Source organism: Parasteatoda tepidariorum, chromosome 10 (genome assembly GCF_982258835.1).
Source record: "Parasteatoda tepidariorum strain Cologne lab strain chromosome 10, Ptep-v5.0, whole genome shotgun sequence".
Classification (NCBI taxonomy): domain Eukaryota; kingdom Metazoa; phylum Arthropoda; class Arachnida; order Araneae; family Theridiidae; genus Parasteatoda; species Parasteatoda tepidariorum.
The window spans coordinates 76,202,660-76,225,302 of NC_141764.1; the positions used below are offsets into that span (position 1 = coordinate 76,202,660).

Below are 22,643 nucleotides of genomic sequence, written 5' to 3' on the forward strand. Positions count from 1 at the left end.
CTTATAATATGCAATTCTTTTCAAAAAGATTGTGCAGCCGATAAAAAATTCATGCTTTGTTTAGATTTTAAGGCAATCAAATTGTGGATTTTTCAATTTCCTCAGTTTGATCTTAGAAAAAAGTTGCAAGAAATAACACGAAATTACAAACATTTCGAAATATACTTAAAAGCATTCTGATTTTGCGAAATGTTAGATATATTTTAAATAATATGTTTGAATTGGTTTCTGGTTGTATTAAAAACTAATAATTATTCGCCCTATTGCTTGTTTACTATCGTACTCATTCAGTTTTTTTTTTTTTTTTTTTGTTAATTCTTATTTAATAATTGAATATTACAAAAAATCGTTAAATATTTGAAACCAATGAAATTATTTAATTTGTTCACGTTGACTGAATGCAGTTTTAAATAAAACTAGGAGGCTTCGCCCCCTGCTCGCTGGGTGCGAAGCAATCCGATGCTCGCTTTGCTCGCGCATTGGATACGTTCTTAACGTCTAGCTTTTGTATACTTTTTTGAACACTGAAGTTCCGAAAGCTTTAACTGTAGAAATTCTAAACCTGTGCATTTCAATATTAATTTGAAATTGCAAACAGTTCACATATTTTTCTTAATCACACTATTCTAAATTTCAGTTTTTGAGAAAATTAACTTTTGTAAGTTTTGTTTTAAAGTCTTTCCCACCAGAGGGCTAAAACCATGTGTTGTAAAACAATATGAAATAGTACTGAACGCCGGATGTAAAGCATCGGCTTCGATGAAGATAATTTTGTGAGAATTTTTTTGATAATTCGGTGAGAATTCACCCGATTAGACATACGTATGATATGCTCACTACGTGCTCTTGCGCGCCGAAGCCTATCAATTAAAACGTAGTAGCGTTTTATATAATACTAGGGGGCTGCGCCCCCTGCTCGCTAACGCTCGCCAACCCCCGAAAATTGCTACGCAATGTTATATGGTTTGCTCCGCAAACCAAGCTCGCTTCGCTCGCTACTAACTTAGGTACATTGCAAATGCACAAAATTCTAAGAATTCAAAACAATCATTCAAATCCATATAACAACTTTTTTTTCTAAAAAAAATTACATCTTTTTAGTAAGTACTGAGTCCTTAAAATAAATTTGAATTCAAAAAAATGACATGTAATTCGTGAAATCTATTAGAAATGTGCTATAGTATAAAATCTTAAGATAAAATTTCTAAAACTGATATCTCTTTAAAAAGATTAAAATTTCGGCTATAATTAAGTCTATTAAAAATTTAAATAAGTGAATTGCAATGGAAAAACCTGCATAAACAAATAAATTCTAGTAAAACAAATAAATTCGTGATATAAATCAAAAATTGTCAAATAAATTCGTAATACATAAATTCGTGAGAAAAAAAACGCTTTCGACAAAAAACCAAAATAGAGATCTATCGACAAAGACTTCTGCCTAGCTTATGCTCTCCCTGGTTATTTCAGTTTCCGTTTTTAAAAGAGCTATATGTTGAGCCATCTTAGCTAGATTTGGCATGTGACATTTTTAGCGGTAATCATTGGTCTATTTTCTAGCGTTGCCATTCGGGGAGTTGTAATGAGGCTTTTTTTTTATCGCCGTGTAAGAGAAATATATATATAGATAGATTAGCCACATGATGCTCACTACGTGCTATTGCGCGCCGAAGCCTATCAATTAAAAATGAAAACTGTTGCCAACGCGAGAAAAGAAATATCATCGGTTTTATTGATACATACGTATTAGCGTTTTATATAATATAGATAGATTTATTATAAAATTTTAAAATAACTTATTGAACTGCGGTGGATTAGGGGACAGAGTGCCCACCTCCAAATGAGGTGTCCCAGGTTCGAATCCTAGTGTTGGCTGGCCGATACGAGTTCTGCTCCTGGCTCGTAGTGACCATAGTGCTGACATAAAAATATAATCAGTTGTAGATGGAACATGTGTTAGAATCCCTTTGAAAACGGGCTAAGCATGAGAGATTTTCGTGGTTTTCTCTCCATGGAACGCAAATTCGGGGTAATTCCATCAAAAATTCTTCTACGAAGACATTCTACGAAGGCTAATTTTTCACAATGCTTCATCCAGGAGTCCTCTTGTCTTCCTGTTTGGGTTTAAAATTACAAGGGTACAGAGTTGAACATTGCTGGTCGTAAACTTAGAATTGATTGATTGCCGATTACAAAATATAAAATGATGCAAAAATTATAAAATAAAATAACATATTAAAAAATTACAATAACTATATTTATTAGTTGTAAAACGGTAACTGAATATGTGAATCTTAAAATTTTGCATAGTAAAAATATCTTAAATAAGAGATATTCAAATAATTTACGGGTAAATACCATTAAAATTTTTGTTACTTTTAAGCGGATGACAGCCAAGATTTCCAGATCTTCCCTGTTAATTAAGGATTTATTTCGCCAATAAGAACTCGCCAAAAGCAATTTAAAGCACTTTATGGCTAATATCTTTTTATTTTACGCATTGTAACTTTGTCCATAAATTATAAAGTCAAAGCAGATGGAATAAATAAAACACAAAACAAATAAATAAATAAAAATTCACAGTTTTGTTACAACGTGACAGAATTTCGCACATTTTTCCAAAACTCAACATTAGTAATGAAAATCTTGATAATCAAACAAAAGCGTTATTCAAATTAAAAATAAATACAATGCATAAAATGTCGGAAAAAAGCAATATGATGTAATTCCCGTAGGGTGTAATTCCCCAGAACTACTACAAATTACAGGCGGACTAAAATGGTCAAATTGACTGCTATTGGTTAAAAGTTTCACCGAAAGATGTGACGTCGATATGAAGGTCACATTTTTAACTAGTTTAACTTGACATTATTAATCGTTTTTGGTTTTATTGCACAGGCGGTATTATCATAAAATCATGATATGAAAATCTTGAGAGAAGTAGTTTTACTTTTAAAAAAATTTTCTAAGTTTAAATAATTTCTTAAATCTTAAAAAAAATATTCTAATAAGCATATATAAATTAAAATAAGCATATAATTAAAAATTTCTAAAAACCAACTAATAGTTGAGAAAGCATCGGTATTTTTACTTCATAAATGAATACATAATTAATTCATTACTAACATAATGATGATTAATGATGAACAAAGTGATGACAATTAAAAACAAATTCCTAAGAGAATAACTAATATTTACTGAAGCGATGAAAATAAAAACGTGTTAAGAAATTTTTTTAAACGCCTACGTGATTGAATTTCTTCTTTTATACATTTTTCAATAAACTATAAAAATAAAATAAAGACCACACTGGTTAAATGTTCGTTAGTTTTTTGTTCGCCTTTCTATAAAAAATTTACTTTTATGCATTACTGTTAATCGTAAGATAATTTTAAAGATGTTATTTAATTAAAAATATTTTATTTTAATGTTTTTTATAACCGTAGATGAACAGCTGAACCATTTCTGAGTTTACGACTACCAATGTTCAACTCCACAGCCTTGCAATTTTTAAACCAATCCAGAAGACAAGGGAACTACTGGATCAAATAGTGGGAGAAATTTTGCTTTCATCGAGGACTTTTTAATGGAACTAACCCGTATTTGCACTACATATAGAAGAAAACCACGAAACTCTCTCTCACGAATAGCCTGACGGTGATGGAACTCTAACCCATGATCGCTCTAATACTGAGGATAATTTACGTCATCACTGTGGTTGGTGTGAGCCGAATGCAGAATCGGTTTCAACCAGCCATCGCAGGGATTCGAACATGGGTTACCTCATTGGGAGGCAAGAGCACACGCATTTCACACTGATTTTTTTTTTCATTCAACTTAATTTATGTTTCACTGTCGGCTTTCGCGGTTTTTCTAGTTTAGTATTTCAGTTTTGTTTTGCATTTTCCGTTGACATCTTAACGTTTTCTGTTTCACGTTTGGCAAGTCTAAAGAATGGGCGCCTATTTTTGAGTGCTCGAAACATGGCCTTCATATTTTGATTTAATTCATATCTCATCATTATCATCTTCATATTTTTGAAGTCAATAAAGTTTTTAATCAATATATATTTCCGATTCATATTCTTGGGCGTTTATTATCAAAATGTTACGTATTTAAACGTCTAACGTTTAATATTTAAACGTCAGCTCATTACAGTTTCAAATATTAAAGTTCTTGAAAATCATACCTCAAGCGTCAAACAAAATCTCACAGTTTTACCTAACCATAATTGTCTATCAAACCTATCAATCAAACATTTTTTTGGCGCAATTCAGAAATTTTCCAATTCACTATTCGCTTTCCTTAACCAAAACTTTTTCTAAAAATCATTTTTGGGATCTGTCAGCAGTTTTCCACCGCGACTTTATCTTTTCTCAATTTATATCAGATTCTTAGGATAAAATTTTACCTCTCGTCATCATTGCCTTGCAAAAAAAATTTTTGTTTTTAAAAATTTATAGTTAAAAAAACTGGTTAACAATCAATCATTTTTAAAAAGACAGAAAAAAATGCAGATTTCACTGTTATTAATACCAAACGCGTTTAATGATAATACAATGGCGAGACAAGTTTTAAACTACTGTCATTGGTGTTTTAAAATTTTATCGAAAGAACAACAGTGTATCAGTCCAATTGGTAAAATTTAAAAAACAAAACAAAAATACATATTTTTGTTTAGTCATTTATGCTTGCATGCTTTGCTGATTTTTACTGTTATATTTCAACAAATTTACAGCCAAGAAGAAACTTTTTTTTTTCTTCGAAAAAATTATAATTTTCGTCACTATTTTAAATGGTGTTGGGAAACTTTGAATTTTTATACCGTCGAACATTTTTAATTTTATTTAGAGATTATTATTATTGAGACATTATTTAGAGATTTAATTTTATTTGAGAAAAAAATTAGATTCAAAACTAGTAAAATATGGTAAAATTTACCGCCTCGGTAATGATATTTTTTATATATAATTTTATAACTGTCTTTGAACAGATTCGAGAGAGAAAATTCAGTTAATTTTTATTTTATATTCTTGCCGTCGTTGTACAAACCAACCCAATTTTTAGGTTTACAACTACTAATGTTCAACGTCGTAGCCTCTTAATTTTGTATCTAATCCAGAAGACAAGGAAACTCCTGGATCAAGTTTTAGCAGAAATTTGCCTTCGTGGAAGATTTTTTGATGGAACTAACCCACCTTTGCGCTACATGGAGGGGAAAACCAACCACGAAAACCTCTTACGGTTAGCCTGGCAGCAAGGGGGCTCTTAACTCATGATCAGTCAACCACTGAGGATATTTCACGTCAGCACTGTGGTCGGTGCAAGCCGGACGCGGAATTCGTATCTACCAGCCATCGCTGGGATTCGAGCCCGGTTCACCTCATTGGAAGTCGAGCGCTCTATTCCCCGGGCCATCGCGGCTCTCGGTAATGATATTGGTAAAATTAACTATAAAATATAATTTTATAATATTGATAAAATTTGGTAAATGCGGTAATTTCATCATAATACCATGAAGCATGGCATAAAAACCATTTATTCGGTAAAATTTACTTTTCAATTTTGTATTTATTATTAACTGTGTGGTATCAAGAACGTATTTTTGAAAAGCAGAACTTTTGGTAAATCGTACCATAAGAAAGGAAGAATTACATACTGCAGTGTTCACCAATCCCCGGTCCGTGGATCAAATGGTACCGAGCCGCAAATTTTATTGAAACTAAATTTAAATTCCTAAGTTTATACCCCAAATTAAAAATATCCGTGTTCCATTAAAATTTCATTGATTTAAATAAAAGGGGCCCCCCGAAGGTAGTGGCATAAATTTTTTAATGTTCGTAATGTATCATTGTCTCCGATTACCCCCAGAAGGAACCGTCTTATTGCAAAGAAACAAGCTCAGGGTTCTCATTGATTTAACATTCTAGTAAGTTAAAATGTTAAATCACTTTACATTTATTTTTGGTGTAATTGTATTTAAATTTGATGGCATGTTTAAATACAATTAAATTAAAATTAATAAATCAAAATAATATAAAATATAAGCAATCAACGCCCCCCCCCCCCCCCAGTCGGCCGCGGTAAAATTATCAAACGTTGACAGTGGTGATAAAAAGGTTGGGGAACACTGACATAATGTATGGTATAAATACCGAATATATTGGTTTTATTAACCAGAATTATATTTTCTTCCTTTTTTTACGGTAATAAATACAATAAACATTGGTTTTATTAACCAGAATTATGTTTTTTTTTTCCTCTTAAATTGAAATATTATTACTATACAATCCGGTAATTTTACCAGAATTTTTCTCTCATTCTCTTTGTTAAGCGAATTGCAAAACGATTGTCTTTTACTTTCCCGGCTCGGCCACGTTTCTTTGAAATTCGAACAATTGGATGTTATTTAACAATTGGATGCTAATATGAAAACGACTTTTTTTCCCTTCAAATTAGACTTTCTCAAATGAAACACAAAAACTTACAACAAAAAAATTTTACTTTCTCAAATGAAGCTAGGTAAGTTGCACAATCGAAGGCGCTTTTTCTTAGGCTCCCTCGTCATACGAAATTATGCTTTTCTTGCGAATAATATGCTATTTTCATTACTATTGTGAGTTTGCAACAGTTACTCATGACTTACAGTTACTAACAGTTACTTATTTGTGAGTTCAAAACCCCCAGACAATTCCTCACGGCAATATAATATATATAGTTCAAAATTATAACTTTGATTCAATTGTAAGGTATTTTAACTGTGGCTTTTTGAATTTCCTTGGCCAAAGAGCTTCGAAAATCAAAGTTTTAATATATTGTAATTAATTTTGTTTTACAAGGTTTTCAACTAAGTATAATGATTTCGGAGACTGTCTTAAATTTCGTTGCTACTGCTTCGTTTATGGAGACGAATTGTATCTGGCAAATTATAGAAAATATATTAATCGATTTTCGCTAAATTTTTAGAACTCGGTGGGGGGGGGGGAATTTTTACATTTTGAAATAGGTAGATTTGCTTTTCTAAATATAGTCTTTCAACATGTTTTTCTTAATTAATTCAAAAATATTTTTTGAATGCTCGAAACTTTTTGATTCTTTCCATCTTTATAATTTATTAACAGCGGCAAGTTACGTAACATAAAGTCTTTATAATATAGATATATATAGCACAATAAACACAAAAAGGAAAGGGAAAAACGAAGAAATTTACGAAAATTAATAATTTTATTAATTAATATATAATTAATAAAATTAATTAATAATTAATTAATAAAATTAATTATAAAATTAATTTATAAATAATTAATAAAATTAATTATAAAATTAATTTATAATTAATTAATAAAATTAGATTAATAAAATTAAATAATAAATTAATAAAATTAGATTCATAAAATTAATCAATAATTAATTAATAAAATTAACTAATAATTAATTAATAAAATTAATTAATAATTAATAATTAATTAATAAAATTAATTAATAATTAATTATTAAAACTAATTATTGATTAATAATATAATAATATTTAATTAATTATTAATGAAATTAATAATTAATTAATTCACTGCGCATAAGCTGCAAGCATATAGAACTCATGAAATAAGTAAAAAATATGGCAAATAATAAAGATTAATGAAAAAATATGAAAAAAAAAATAATACAATTTTATATATGTAAAAAAAGATTTTATACATAGTCAACAATTTTTCGGACATGGCTTGAAAATAGTCAAAATTGAAATCGAAGTACTTTATAAAAAAAACTAATTAAGGTGTTTTAGGAAGATTAGAGAAGGGGTTGAAGAATTGGAATATTTAAATACAGTTGTGCTTGGTTACCCTAAAAGTTCCTATGTCGTACAAAATATTCTGAAAGGTGACCAAGCTGGCCGCTAGTAACTGTCCTTGCTTCTTTGAAAATGTAAATATAAAAGGTTTAAAATGTTTCAAAAACAGCAAATGAAAAAAATAATAAACAACAATTACTCTGGGGTTTGAGCTACATTAACATTTTTTAAAACATTTTTGTTAACTTTTTCTGTGTTTTTGTTCCGAATTCCTCATATGATTACAATATAATTTAATTACAGCTGAAATTATGTTTTTATTTTCCTTCAAAAATTTAAGAGCAAAAAAATTTAAAAATGGCAGGAATAGGTTTTGCTTCACCCAGAACGTGTAAACCATACACCATACACAGCTATTGTCTGGTGAAAATTGTGTGCATGAATTTTCAATATTACATAAAAATTATCTGTAATAATTTTTTTTTTTTAAAACTTTGCTTTGGTAAAAAAAAATGCGGATTTCTCTTCTTTTTTTTTACCTTTTCAGAAACAAATATACAAGTATAATAAATAAATAAATAAATAAATATAAAACATCTCAGTATTAACTTTTTTTCATTTTAATAAATTTTTTTTATTCGGTGATATAATGCGCCGTTAATAAAAACTGATTTTTTTTTGTGACATGAAGGCTTGATATCCAATGTCTTAAGAAGATATCTGCTTGGACTTCTTTTTACAAAAAATTCTATGAAATGGCGAGATTGTATTTGTTATTGACATTAAGGAAAATGAATAGCAGCTGGAATGCATGAAAAACTTCTTACAAAATAAAAATAAGTGATGAATTGCTGCATACTCTAAAAATATTTTTAGTAAGCATAAATTGGTATTTAATATCAAAATATACTAAATGATAACAATCGAAAATAATTTGGACATTAACTTTTCATAAAAGGAAAATGTTATACGCGAATTTTTTTTTCTTTTTTTTTCTAAAATGTTGATGACATGAAACAGAACTTTTGAAAGAAATCCTTCTTACATAAGAAAATCTTATTAAATTTCGATTGTAGTGCTGCCATCTATTGGCCGTATATAAAAATAATTCATTTACTACAATTCTTAATTTTAATCTAATACTTAATACTTAATTTTAATCTAATCGATTAAATTGAAATCATTAAGGTAGAAACTTTCTCAAATTCATGTCTTTAGATTTAAATAAAGTTAAATAAAATATGAATAAAACGAAGTTACAAAAATTTTAAAAGTAGATATAACATTATTAACTAACTTTTTTTGTTTTCCTTGTTAATTCTAAGCAATCGTGATACTTTCACTTTTAAATCTTCACACATTTGTCAAATGATAGGTCTGGATGATTTATAAAAAATAAAAAAAATTCTTTTTCCTCCTTTTTTTTTTTTTTGATGATTCTTATGCTCAACATTATCATTTAAAAATAAATTATGGAGAAAATAAAGATATTCTAAAAGAAAAAATTGTACATTCATAGAGTAAAAAAATAAAACGGAGCAGAACATATAGCATTTTAAAATTCTCGAATAAAAAATGTTTTAATCAAATAAACTCGTCTTTATCTAACAATGGCAAAAATAATAATATTAACAAAAACTTTCTAATAGTTTAATAAACTGAATTAGTTACGATTACTCAAGATTTTTAGAATAGGGAACATAGTTACTGAATCTGGTATAATTGTTGAGCTTAAAATGCATCAACCAAATTCTTAATTTCTAAGTGTATGTTTCATATTATATGAATTTTTATTTCCATAAGAAAGTTACAGTAAAAATTGCCGTGGCTGCACCGTTGGAAAATATCTTGTATTGAACAGAAAGGTTTGTTTATATTCAACACATAATCATTAATTTATAACAAATAGAGAAAGATGGAACATCTCTACTTTTCTCTCTAAAGCCATTAAACTTATTTGTCTGTTTTTGAGCAAAGTCGTCAGAACATCTTGGAGTTCCTAGAACTCCAAGAAGGGATTAGATATAATCAGAACTCCTTGTCAGGGATTAGATATAATTATAGCACATAAGACGAGAAAAAGAACTTCACCAGAAACAGTAACTGCAATCAAATAGTTGAGTAGCGATACAAACATTAATCCTATTCAGTTAAATTTAATTATTCATTAAAATTCCAATTTCAGAAAGTAAAGAAATTTTCAAAAGTACATAAATATGAATAAGTGCATAAAATACAAAAAAAAAAACACAAAATAAAATAAACATACTTACTTTTTGTAGAACAAAACGGAATGAGAGTCTAAAGAATTCATTAACATTTTAAATAATTAAAAATTATAAAAAATGCGATATAAATATCGATTCTTTTCAAATTTTATTATTGTATAATTACTTAAAACGTCTCTCTGATATGAAAGGAAAAAAAACATTGACACAAAAAGAAACAATATTTTGTTGCGAAATAAAATATCTTTATCATGGTTTTATAATGACCAATTAATTATCATCTGCAAAAAATAAAATTTATTCAATTGCGGTGGATTTGCATTTAAGGAAGAATTATCATCTGCCTTTTATTGAAGATATTTTTGTTCAAGGAACAATTTGCTTTTTAATCTTTTACAGTGTGCAGCAAAAAAAAAAAAAAAAAAAAAAAAAAAAAAAAAAAAATCTCATTATCGAATCTTAACGTTCTTGGACTCAATCTTAATGGTTCTAGGGGGTGATCTCAAATATGTTTTTTAATTAATACAGACGATATTTTAAGTTCTAAAATATAAGATAAAAACGTTAAGTTATAAAATATATCTTTCACATACCTTTTTATAACGGATTTAGATTTCTGACCTCCAAAACATAAGGGGTAGCCGCAATCTGGGAAATATGGTCCCCATAGTTTGATCAGGAGAGCCATCTTGAATTTTGACTCCTTAATGTTAATTTTACTTTCTACGTTTTTTGCCATATCTCGAGAACTTTAAGCAAAAAAATTGAAATATTTTTGCACACAATCTAAAGATTATTCAACACAAAAAATAAATTTTCGTAAATAATTATTATTTCTTACTATTTAATTTCATATTAGTCGAAAAAATTTTGCATTGCAAAATATGCAAATTTTTTTACACCATTTTAATGTATGTAATGTTACAAGGCAAAATACAAAATTTGAGCGAAATCAGTTGAATAGTTTCTAAGAAATCAAATTTTAAAGAAGTCGAAGTCGTATATAATAAAGAAGTCATATTTAAAATCTAATTTCGCAGGAACCATTCAACCAATTTTGCTCAAATTTTGTATTTTGTCATTTAAAATTACAAACCTTAAAATGGCGTAAAAATTGTGTACCTTACAATTCAAAATTTTTTCGACTCAAATTAAACAAAAGAGTAAGAAATAATAGTTATTTACGAAAATTTATTTTGGTGATGAATTATCTTTGGATAAACGAATTTTATAATTGAGTGCAAAACTTTTTCAATTCGTTTAAAAGTTCACAAGATATTGAAAAAAACAAAAAAAAAAGGTAGAACAGTAAATAATATTCAAAAGTGGAACAGTAGAATTAATATCTAAACAAGTGAGACTCGTTGATTCTAGTCTATATTTTCACGTTGAATTTGGATGGAACTGTACACGAGTCAATGGAACAAATAGTGCGAAAGTTGCTTGAGTTTTTATGTATAAAAAACAGATCTTTGGACACTTACTTAGGTACATATTTTACACTGCTGCCTTTTATAAATAATTCGGATGAATTTTCAAAAAGTTGCGTGAAAAATATTGTTATCGTAAAAATAACATTTACAAACGAAAAAAAAACTGGGAAACTAATTTTGAAAATCTGGCACACAATTTTCACACACTGCAAATAGCTCAAAATAATATCCATAAAATAAATATAAAAATTTTGTATTAAAATGTGGACTTTTCTAATTTAAAAGTACCGTAATCCTCTAACAAATCATTCATAAAGCAATAGAAAGTCCGATTTCCAGCAGACAAATTATTAGGACGCATTCTCTACAAGTTGCATGAAAAATATTATCGTAAAAATAAACTTTACAAAAAAAAATTTGGAAGTTAATTTTGAAAATCCTACACACAATTTACCAATTTGTCACTGCCAATAGCTCAAAATATCCATAAGATAACCATAAAAATCCTATTTTAAAACATTGACATTTCTAATTTAAAAGCAACGCATCCTCAAACAAATCATTCATAAAGCAATAGAAAGTCCGATTTCCTGCAGACAAATTATTAGGAAGCATTCTCTACAAGTTGCATGAAAAATATTACTATCGTTAAAATAACATTTGGAAGAAAAAAATCACCTCGGAAGCTTATTTAAAAAAATCTTGAGCGCAATTTAGTAATCTGTCACTGCCAACAGCTCAAAATATCCATAAGATAACCATAAAAATCCTATTTTAAAATATTGACATTTCTAATTTAAAAGCAACGTATCCTCAAACAAATCATTCATAAAGCAATAGAAAGTCCGATTTCCTGCAGACAAATTATTAGGAAGCATTCTCTACAAGTTGCATGAAAAATATTACTATCGTTAAAATAACATTTGGAAGAAAAAAAATCACCTCGGAAGCTTATTTAAAAAAACCTTGAGCACAATTTAGCAATCTGTAACTGCCAATAGCTCAAAATATCCATAAGATAACCATAAAAATCTTGTTTTAAAATGTTGACATTTCTAATTTTAAAGCACCGTATCCTCAAACAAATCATCCATAAAACGATAGAAAGTCCGATTTCTCGCAGACAAATGATTAGGACGCATTTTCAAGAAGTTTCTTGTACAAAATTCCTGTCGCGAAAAATGTCGGTATTAACATTTGAGACAGCATCGGTCTCATCTTGTGAGAGAAACTAATTAAATCAAAGAGTGGTTGTGTGCGGAGCATTTCAAATTTATTTAATTACTTTAAGTAGAATAATTTTGTAAAAGGAAGGGGCGAGATCAAGCCAGGGGAAGTATGCTAGAATTTCTAATGCAGATTTTTAAAAAAAGAATTTAAATACCAGTGTATATTAAAACACTTCAATACGGTTACTTTTCGAATTTAAATTGTCAGGGAACATAAATGAATGGTAACAACAGTAGGAGAATTTTTAAAATGGAACACAAAATAAAATGTGGCATTCAGTTTAATTAAGTTACACAAGTTTTAATAAAAAAAAAAATTAACATTAAATTTTGTGGAAAACAAATTGTTTCCCAATGTACTGTTTTATTTAAATTACTGAAATTTTTTTTATTAAAAGAGAAATTTTGAACAAAAGTTTCGAATATTTTATAATATAAAATACCAGATACAGTAACATAACAATGCAGAATTTTTCCTTCCTTTCATTTTTCTTTTCGTGTGTCACCAGTACAAATTATTGGAAGAGATTTATAAGTGACATTTTTGAAAAAAGTTAAATATTTCCAAAAAATATTTCTTTTTAGTCTTATACTTCGTTGATTTATTTTGTCAAACTGAAATTCCGGATATCCAAGTGGATGAAGGAATATTTTGAAGTGAAAGAAGTTTCTAAGTATATCTGGGAACTAACACTCAACTAGTAACCTTAGTAAATCTGTTTACTGGAAGCAATTTAAAACGCCAGAAGTGTGAACGCTAGGACGCGAACAGCGTAAATGAGAATAGGAAATTTACAGACACCCTTAATTGCACGGAGAAAATAATTCTCGTAAAATTAATTACTGTGCTGCATAGTAATGACATTTTTAGTAAAATAAACCAAAATTCTCAAACCAATATATGCGGTATATATAGTTCCTATTACCACGCATTTAGTTAAAAATACAAAACTGAAAAGTAAATTCAACCGAATAAATGGCTTTCATGTCACGCTCTAAGGTATCATGATAAAACTACAAAATTTTACCACAGATACACATTTTATCAGATATAATAAAACCATATTTTAATGCTAATTTCATCGAAATAATTACCAAAGCACGTAAGAAAAAATAACCGATTTTTGGTCTTCCCATAGCACCGTAATTTTTACCATATTATTATAGTTTTGGCAAAAGTTTTTATTTTTTTTAATGCATTTATATTTTCTAGTTTACCGTCGTTCAAAACAACTGTCGTCAGTTCAGAACAACCGTTGTGTACAGCAAGGATTGTGTTGTGTAAGTTTGGAAAGGGTACAATCAAAACAATGACCACGTCGTCTGACCAGGGTCATAATAACATGGGATTCCTACTACGGCCGTTAAAAGATAGAGCCCTAAATATGGGGCTAGGTGTTTTGCCATAGTTATCTGATATGTGTATATCTTTTATTTTATCCGAGGATAAAAATGACTTCTTAGGTATGAGGTTGAGAGTTTGAATCGAAATTTTTAAATGTTGGAAAATTATAAGAAATATTATCATAAAGTTAGGTATTAGCATGCAGGTTAACAAATTTGTGTACGTACTGATGCCCTAATGCAGCGGTTAAAAAAAAATTTCCCCACTATAAAACCCTAAAACGATCAACCTTTCTTTAGCAGAACCCCAACTTTATAAATAAAATTCATTAGTAATTCTTAGCATATTAACTAACAAAAGATTATTAATTACTTTGTAGATATTTAATGTATATGTAATAATTAATGTAATGAAAATATTTAATGCAATGTACGAAGGAAGATTCATGCTCTGGCTTTTCTTTATCAATCGTGCTAAAATAAAATTTGAAAATTGGAGCCGCAGTGGCTCAGGGAATAGAGAGCTCGCCTTCCAATGAGGTAATCCAGGTTCGAATCACAGCGGTGGATGAATGATACGAATTCTGATGCCGGTTTGAGCCTACTACAATGCTGCATAAGTATATCCTCGAGGGTAGACGGATTATCGGTTAGAATCCCCATGCCCTATAGCTAGAAGTTTTTCGTTGTTTTCATCTCCATGAAACGCAAATGAGGCTTAGTTGCCTTAAAAAGTTCTCCAAGAAAGCATGCTTGATCCAAGGGTTCCCTTGTCTTCTGCGTTGGGTTCAAAATTACCAGGTTACGAATTTGAAAATTGATGATATTCAGAACCGGTTCGCCCGCTATAAAATAAAATAAAATGGGAAGATTGCAAGTTTTTGGTTGCGGTATTAATAATAGTCTTAAAACTAGATTTTAAGTTAGACAATTAAATTTTGCTGACCTTGATACGGGTTTTGGTGTATACAAAAGCAGAAAATGAATAAAATAAACTGAATTATGTTTTTCGGTGAAATAGAAACAAAACCAAAAAAAAAACTCATTTTGTTGAGAACAATTATCAGGGAAGCAAATTTCATTTTTATTGAATTTAGTTCCTCTATTTGGAATTTAAAAAGCTTAAAGGGAAAAAAATAATGAAACTATTCTAAATGCGTATTCTTTTTCATAATTTATTCTCAATATTGTTATTAGAAAAAAAAATGTGTATAGATGCCTTTTTATAAGCATTTCACTAAAATAATTTGATATAAAACATTCAAATACTAAATAAATAATAGATCGCTGAAATTATTTAAATAACTGATTTCAAAAATTACTGGTTTAAAAAGAAAATTCTAACTTGCGAAACCTCTAAAACCCTTGGGTTCCCTGGTACACCTTTTGGGAACAGCTGTTCTAACCTTTTGGTTCCCAATTTGTTTTGGCAACAGATAAAAAGTTCCGGATCAAATTCCGGTATAAACTACCAGCACTTTGGGTGCATCATCCGTCATTTTTACCGTAAAATACTATACCGCGAAATTTACAGTAATACTTTCAACTACAGTAATTTTACGGTAATTATTAGAGTAAAAATATATCACATTTGTTGTTTCCTATCATGTTCTGATAAAAATGGGTTCCGGAATTCGATCCGGAATTTTTTACAGTGTAGGGAATCCTAAGAGATCATTCATCTTTTAGTGGAACCCTAACTTCATTAATAAATTTCTTTGGCGATTGCGAACGTAATTAATCAAAAAGCCGCTATTTCGAAAATATTTACAGTGAGTAATGAATTTTTTCATCGTTTGATTAATAATACTCATAAAATTAGATTTTATGCACTACAGTTGAATTCGCGGGGCTGCTATATTCTCCAGCTCTGAATTAGTTTTTGGTTGTTGCAAATGCTGAAAGCCACTGGAATTAAAGAATTTTTTCCACTGCAATTTTATTGAAATACTCTTTTTTTTAAAAATTACCGAAAAATTAAACAAGCAATACATTATTGAGTAACATATTTTATAACCGTCGTTGAACAGCCGTTTAATTCCGAAACTAATCCAGAAGACAAGGGAACTCCTGAATCAAGTATTGGGAGAAATTTTGTCTTCGTGGAGGACTCTTTGATGGAACTAACACGCATTTGCGTTACATGTACGGAAAAAAACACAAAAACCTCCACGGTTAACCTGATATTAAGAGGGCTCTAACCCGTGATCCGTCTACCACTAAGGATATTTTATGTCAGCACTGTGGTCGGTGCGAGCCGGATGCGGAATTCGTATCGACCAGCCATCACTGGGATTCAGACCCCGTTCACCTCGTCGGAGGGCAAACGATCAATCCCCTGAGCCATCAAGGTTAATTGAATAATATAAATGTAATTAACAAGTTAAAAAAAAATAACTATAAAGAAGAGAAAAAAAAGCTGACCTGCGACCCTTCCAAGGAACCTTAAGGTTCTGCGGAACTGAGTTTGGAAACCATTGCTCTAACCCAGATTCCCAAATGGTGTTCCGCGGAACCTTAGAGTTCCAAAAAAGAGTTAAAGGGGTACGGAGAGTTCTGGACTTATTTAATATTTCAGTTGCCTGTATGAAATTATTTAAAGTCCAATGCCGATTAAAAATACATAGCATTTTTTTTTTGTTAAAAAAATATGTAATTTTAGTAGCTACAATATATTGAATAAATTATGAAAAGAACAAGCATTTTAATATATTGCACTAGAATATCCCAATACGTTTTCCAAATCAATGTAACGTTTTTCAAGTAAGTGAATTCGTTAATCAAGAAATATGTTTTTGCAATAATAATTTTCTACGTTTATAGCCATTTTTTTTCATTTCAAAGAAAATCATAATCTCGCCTATTTTGCTAATTTTAAATTCATGCATATATACACCAAAAAAAAAATATCATAACTAGACTATATTCAGTTCCCGTACTAAGAATTATACTGTCGGACAGAAAATATAATTTAATAATAAAATGATTAAAAAAAAATTTTTCCCCTCCTATGAAGTTTTATAACCACCTTTGAACAAGCAGACATAATTTTGAGTTTGCGACTACCATGTTCAACTCCGTAATCTTATGATTTTGAAACCAATCTAGAAGACATGAGAACTCATGTATCAAGTATTGGGTTAAATTTGCCTTCGTGGAGGACTTTCTGACGAAAGTAACACGCATTTGCGTTGCATGGCGAGGAAAACCACAATTGCATCCCACAGTTAGCCTGACGGCACGGGGACTCTAACCCATGCTCCGTCTACCACTGTGGTCAGCGTGAACCGGGTGTGCACTTCGTATAGACCAGCCATCGCTGGGATTCGAACTCGGGTAGCTTATTGGAAGGTGAGCACTGTATCTCCTGAGCCACCACGGCCATTTTATTAAGTTAGTATTTTCACAATCGTCATAACATGGAGCGGAAAACCACGAGAACCACCCACGGTTAGCCTGACCTCAAGGAGACTCCAGATCTTCTGAGCCACAAAGGCTAGGCCTGATTAATGGTAAAAAATTGCTGCTTATGAAGAAATAATTTCATTGAGATAATCAGGAGGCATGGGAACACTTAAAAGCATGGTATTGGTTAATGTGTTCACAATCGTCTGGGTTTAAAGGAGTCGGGGTTCCGCCGAAAGAACCATTTTGAGTTCCATAGCCGAAAAATTGGCAGACGCTGGTCTAACCCATTAATTTCAATTAAGTGATAACATAATAAGGCTATAAAACAGTGGTTACCATCTGGCTGCCCCCTGAAAAATCTATATGGGCTTTAAATACTTTCAAGTTTTATATCTTAACAATTTGATATCTGCTGCACATTAATTGTTTAAAACATAGGCGTACATTAAAGTTGTTGTAGCCAGAATTTCTTAATATGCAATTAAATATTTTTAAAAATCTACTTCTTATTTTAATTTGTAATTCAATACTTTTGTTTTGTACAACTTAATAAAAATCTGACAGTAATATTTATTCCTTCAAACATAAAAGAGTCCTATATAAAATTTTGACTAAGTTGCGGCCCGCCATTTGAGTGGTGTTTTTAATTGCGGCCCCCGGCCTCATGTAAGTTGGAAACCCCTGAAGAATAACAATGTAAGTACCATAGAGAGATACGGTATTATTATCTACCAAACAAAACAAATCCGTTGATAAAACAACACATTAAACGCAAACTAAACTTTGAATTTCTCATGTACAATTGAAAAAGTCAACAATATTAAATACGTTTTTGTTACCAACTAAAAGATGCTTAAAACCTTTATGGAAAAATATTTTAACTTATATGTACAATATTATGTTACTTCTTTATTTGACATTCAAAAGTGGCGTGATTGTTATGTAACCAAGAATTACGATGCTTTAAACAACGCTAACTCCGCGAAAATCTCGATAAAACTTCACATAATAATGTCTAAAATTTTTATTAGTTCCGAACTTTTTTTTTTAAAGTGCGGAAACTTTTATGCACGTACATTTAATATGTGAATTTATGAGTATAAAATGAATGAAACAATCAGATATATAAAACCTTTTATTACTTAAAATACATAAAGAACAAAGGCATGGAAATTTCGAAAAGATTTGTGAGATATATCATGTGAAGTGGACATGATGTCCATTTATAGTATATATATTTATATTCTTGTCCTGTATGTTTTTTCTTCCAAAACTTGTGCGTCCTAGAAACTGTATTTGTACTATGATGAACTTCAACACACAAGTTTTTATTTTTATTTTCTTTCATTTTCTTAAAAATGGGAACTTCACAACATATGTGTCTATAATGCATATAATAACTTAGTGCTTCAGTCTTTCAGAGGTTTATGCAATAAGCGCAAATGAGATAGTAAAATTTGTTGTACTATGGATCTCATCCGGGTTTTTTTTCCAGATCTCGTCCCTAATGATGAAGGTGATCAGATGTCCTGAACTACAATTCGATACAGTACTGTACTGCACTTCGACTGAACTGCAATTCAACACAGTACTGCACCCGACACAGTTATTATTGATATTTCTAAAACTGAATACTTTAACGAAAATTTTATTAGTTAACTTAAACGACTAAGAAAACTTGGACGATTAGTTTTCATTAAAGCATGATCATGTCTCATACCTTTAATCCAGTGTCAGCCCAGCAAATCCATCGGGAAATTTTATTTTGGACAATTAAAATTGTTAAAGATCCAAAATTAAATTCAAGAAATACCATAAAAATGAGTAATAAATTTTTATCACGTATTATTTATCTCATTATACATTAAGATTTTAGAAAAATATTGGCATAAAATGCATCAATAAGTCGATAAACACTTGCGCCAATTTAGAATACATACGTTTTAGTATCTGTTCTCTGATAATATGGGTTCACATTTCTTTACCGAAGATACAGCGTATATCTTGCCAAACTTGGCGCAGGCAAATTCACCAATGTAGCCAATAATAAGTATGAAGCCAAATAAAACGTACACTATTTTTAAATATTGCAGTTAAGTTTTAAGGATTTCTCTAGGCAGATTTTTAGTATGATCTAGTAAAAAGTTGAAATTATTTTATATAAATTTATATTTAAATAATTTTTATTTTTGAACCGATTACCATTTATCCAGAACAAATATTACTTCTTTTCGACTTGCAGTTCAGAAGATCTGATCACCACACTAACGATGTATACCAGAAAATTATCTATTACAAATTGCACAGAAATATTTTTCTTTTTTTTTTTAAATTAAGAATTACTCTATGAATCTATGGCCAACATAGAGCTGCTACCAAGGCACTCTACCCTTACAAGCAACAAAACCCGCATTAAAAAGAAATCCTGAAGAAATACCCTGAAATGTTCTAAATCGAACAGAGTTAGCTTGAGGTACAGTTAGCTGAGGTCATGTATTATCTGCATCATACTGATACTTAAGTAGACGGATTTCATACCCGCTATTTGCGTTTTTAACTGATTGCATGCATGGACACGTCTGAGGAGTACAATTTAGAATCGGTTTAATTTTGAATTACTTTATTTTGGCAACTTCATACAGTTGTCCTTTAACTCCTCCAAGCAATAGATTGTTAATAAGTATGAAGTTTTCAGTCAATGTAGTGCTACGCATCACAAAAAAAAAAAAAAAAAAAAAAAAAAAAAGAATGCTTGGTTTATAAAATTAAATATTCAATATTGGAAACATTCCAGAAACGTTGCATAGATGTGTCGTTAAAATTTTTGTTTTTGGAAGGTCTTTAACACTGTATATTTAATGGTGTAACGAAACGCTAATGAAACATTTTTTTAATGGTTGTATAAACGTCGATATTTTTACGTTTTTTGTTCGGTGAAAAATTTTTTATACTTTTTGGCATTAATTGTTTCTGAAAAATGTTTCAATATGTAATTTTTTTTGTTGTCAATTCTCTAAATTTCAATGACCGATACAAACGTATCGACTCTTCTAATCTTGCACAATTTGGATTTACATGAGCTTTAAATAGTAGATGATGTCAAAATGCTGAAATCATAATAATTTTTATGCACATTTAGTATGATTAACCAAAGAAACAGGTAAAAGCGTATATTGCATGACGTTAAATTGGATCTCATCTGAGGTTGCAATTAACCAAGAAGATTTAAACGAGATTGCCATAAATTCAAATATTGACGTTGAACATCAATGTTAACAAAAGTACATGCTTTTGCGAATGTAGTCTAATCAAATTAAATATAAAAAAATATTGACGGTATCAATTAAAGTTTTTATACATTTTATTAAGTGAAATTTAGAAAAAAATGTCTAATAGTGTAGTTTTTACTTATGGATTTGCTGTTTGTTCAATTCACAACTGTGTTTTCTCTTCAAAAATGGACAAACATAAAGATATTAATTCCGGTGTTTGTAAAGTGAAAGATAAAAAACAATCAATAGAGTGGTTGTTTTTTCATTAATAACTTAACTGCTTATCAATCTGTAATACCAGAGTCCTATAGTGTATAGAGAAATTACGAATCAGTTGGAAATTTATTTTCTGCATTGAAACATTATTATTCGATATTCATTTTTGAGACTTTCTCGTTAATAAGGGAATCCGGATATAAACTAATCACCGTATTATTGATTAAGAAAAAGTTGCATAATTAGTCAGCCATTACACGGAATTATACGTTAATTGAATCAGAGAGAAGAGAAGTATAATTTACTGTAGAAGATAAGTAGATAACTGTGTCAGTAATTACTATAAACATCTATTTCTCATATGGTACAGGTATTTGTTTTATACTGACAGTATCAGTACCATTAAAATTCCAATTGTGACACCTTTTATTTTTGACCGTATGATTATTGTCAGTCAATCTTTAAATGTTAATTTTGAATTATTCCATATTATGCCAAAATGTATCAATTTAAAAGAAAAAGTTAATTACAATTATTCAATAATTCAACTTGCAATTATACAATTACGATTATTAATTATTTAGTATAAATTCATCATCGATATATTCTATGCTTTATAAAATGTATTAATAAAAATTTGAATTCAAAGGCTAAAATATGTGTATATGCAAGTATAAACAGGAAACCATCAGACAATTTAGAACAATAAAATAAACTTTGAGCAAAAGATAAATATAATTGGACTACATAAGTTGTTACACTTCTAGTAGAATTAATCGACTTACTCGATATTTTCATAAAATACTTAACATCCGTTAAATTATATGGAGGTATTTGACATAGTAAAAGGCATTTTTGTGTTAGATATAGAGGTCAGTTTAAATCTCTTTCTTGCAAAATCAACTTATTTGTTCAGTATTTTCATTCAAGTACTATATATTCGTCAAATTTTATGAAGGTAATTGACATATTAAGAGGTATTTAGTATATTAGATATAGAGGTCAGTATTTCCTCTTTCTTGAAAAATAAATTTATTTTCTTAATATTTTCAAATATTTATCTGGGTATTTAACATATTGAGAGGTATTTAGTATACTAGATATAAAGGTCAGTATTTCTTCTTGAAAAATTATCATTATTATTTATTTATTTATTTTAGTATTTTCATTCACCGCAAAATATTTAAGGAGGTATTTAACATATTAAGAGGTATTTAGTATATTAGATATAGAGGTCAGTATTTCCTCTTTTTTTTCTAAAATAATTTACTTTCATCAGCATTTCCACACTAGTACTAAATTAAATACTCGTTAATTTTATGGAGGTAATTAAGTTAAAGAGGTATTTAGTACAATAGATATGAAGGTTTGTATATATCTCAGCTACGGGTATTGGTTAATTTTTCCATCAAATTTTCAGTCAAAATTGAATCACGCATTTTATATATCACTTTCATATGCGTGAACAAATCAAAATATTAAATAAATTCAAATTTTAAGCATACTATAATATCGATACAAAAAGATTTCATGGAATTTTAGCTGTGCAATAACAAAATATACCAATTAACAAACACTAAAAAGATTCACAGAATAATTTTTTTTTTAACAAACAGATATATAACTAAACAATTGATCATAAATACCACATTTATAACAATTTTACGAATTTGAATCCGCATTTAAAATACACAACAATTCAAAACGAGATATTAGCCTTACAG

General features: G+C 29.3%; 1 protein-coding gene across 12 annotated transcripts in view; it reads right to left on the minus strand.

Annotated features, from left to right (window-relative positions):
• LOC107436894 (exocyst complex component 4) overlaps positions 1-22,643 on the minus strand; it is a 332,756-nt gene that overhangs the window by 125,261 nt on the left and 184,852 nt on the right. The window lies entirely within an intron of this gene.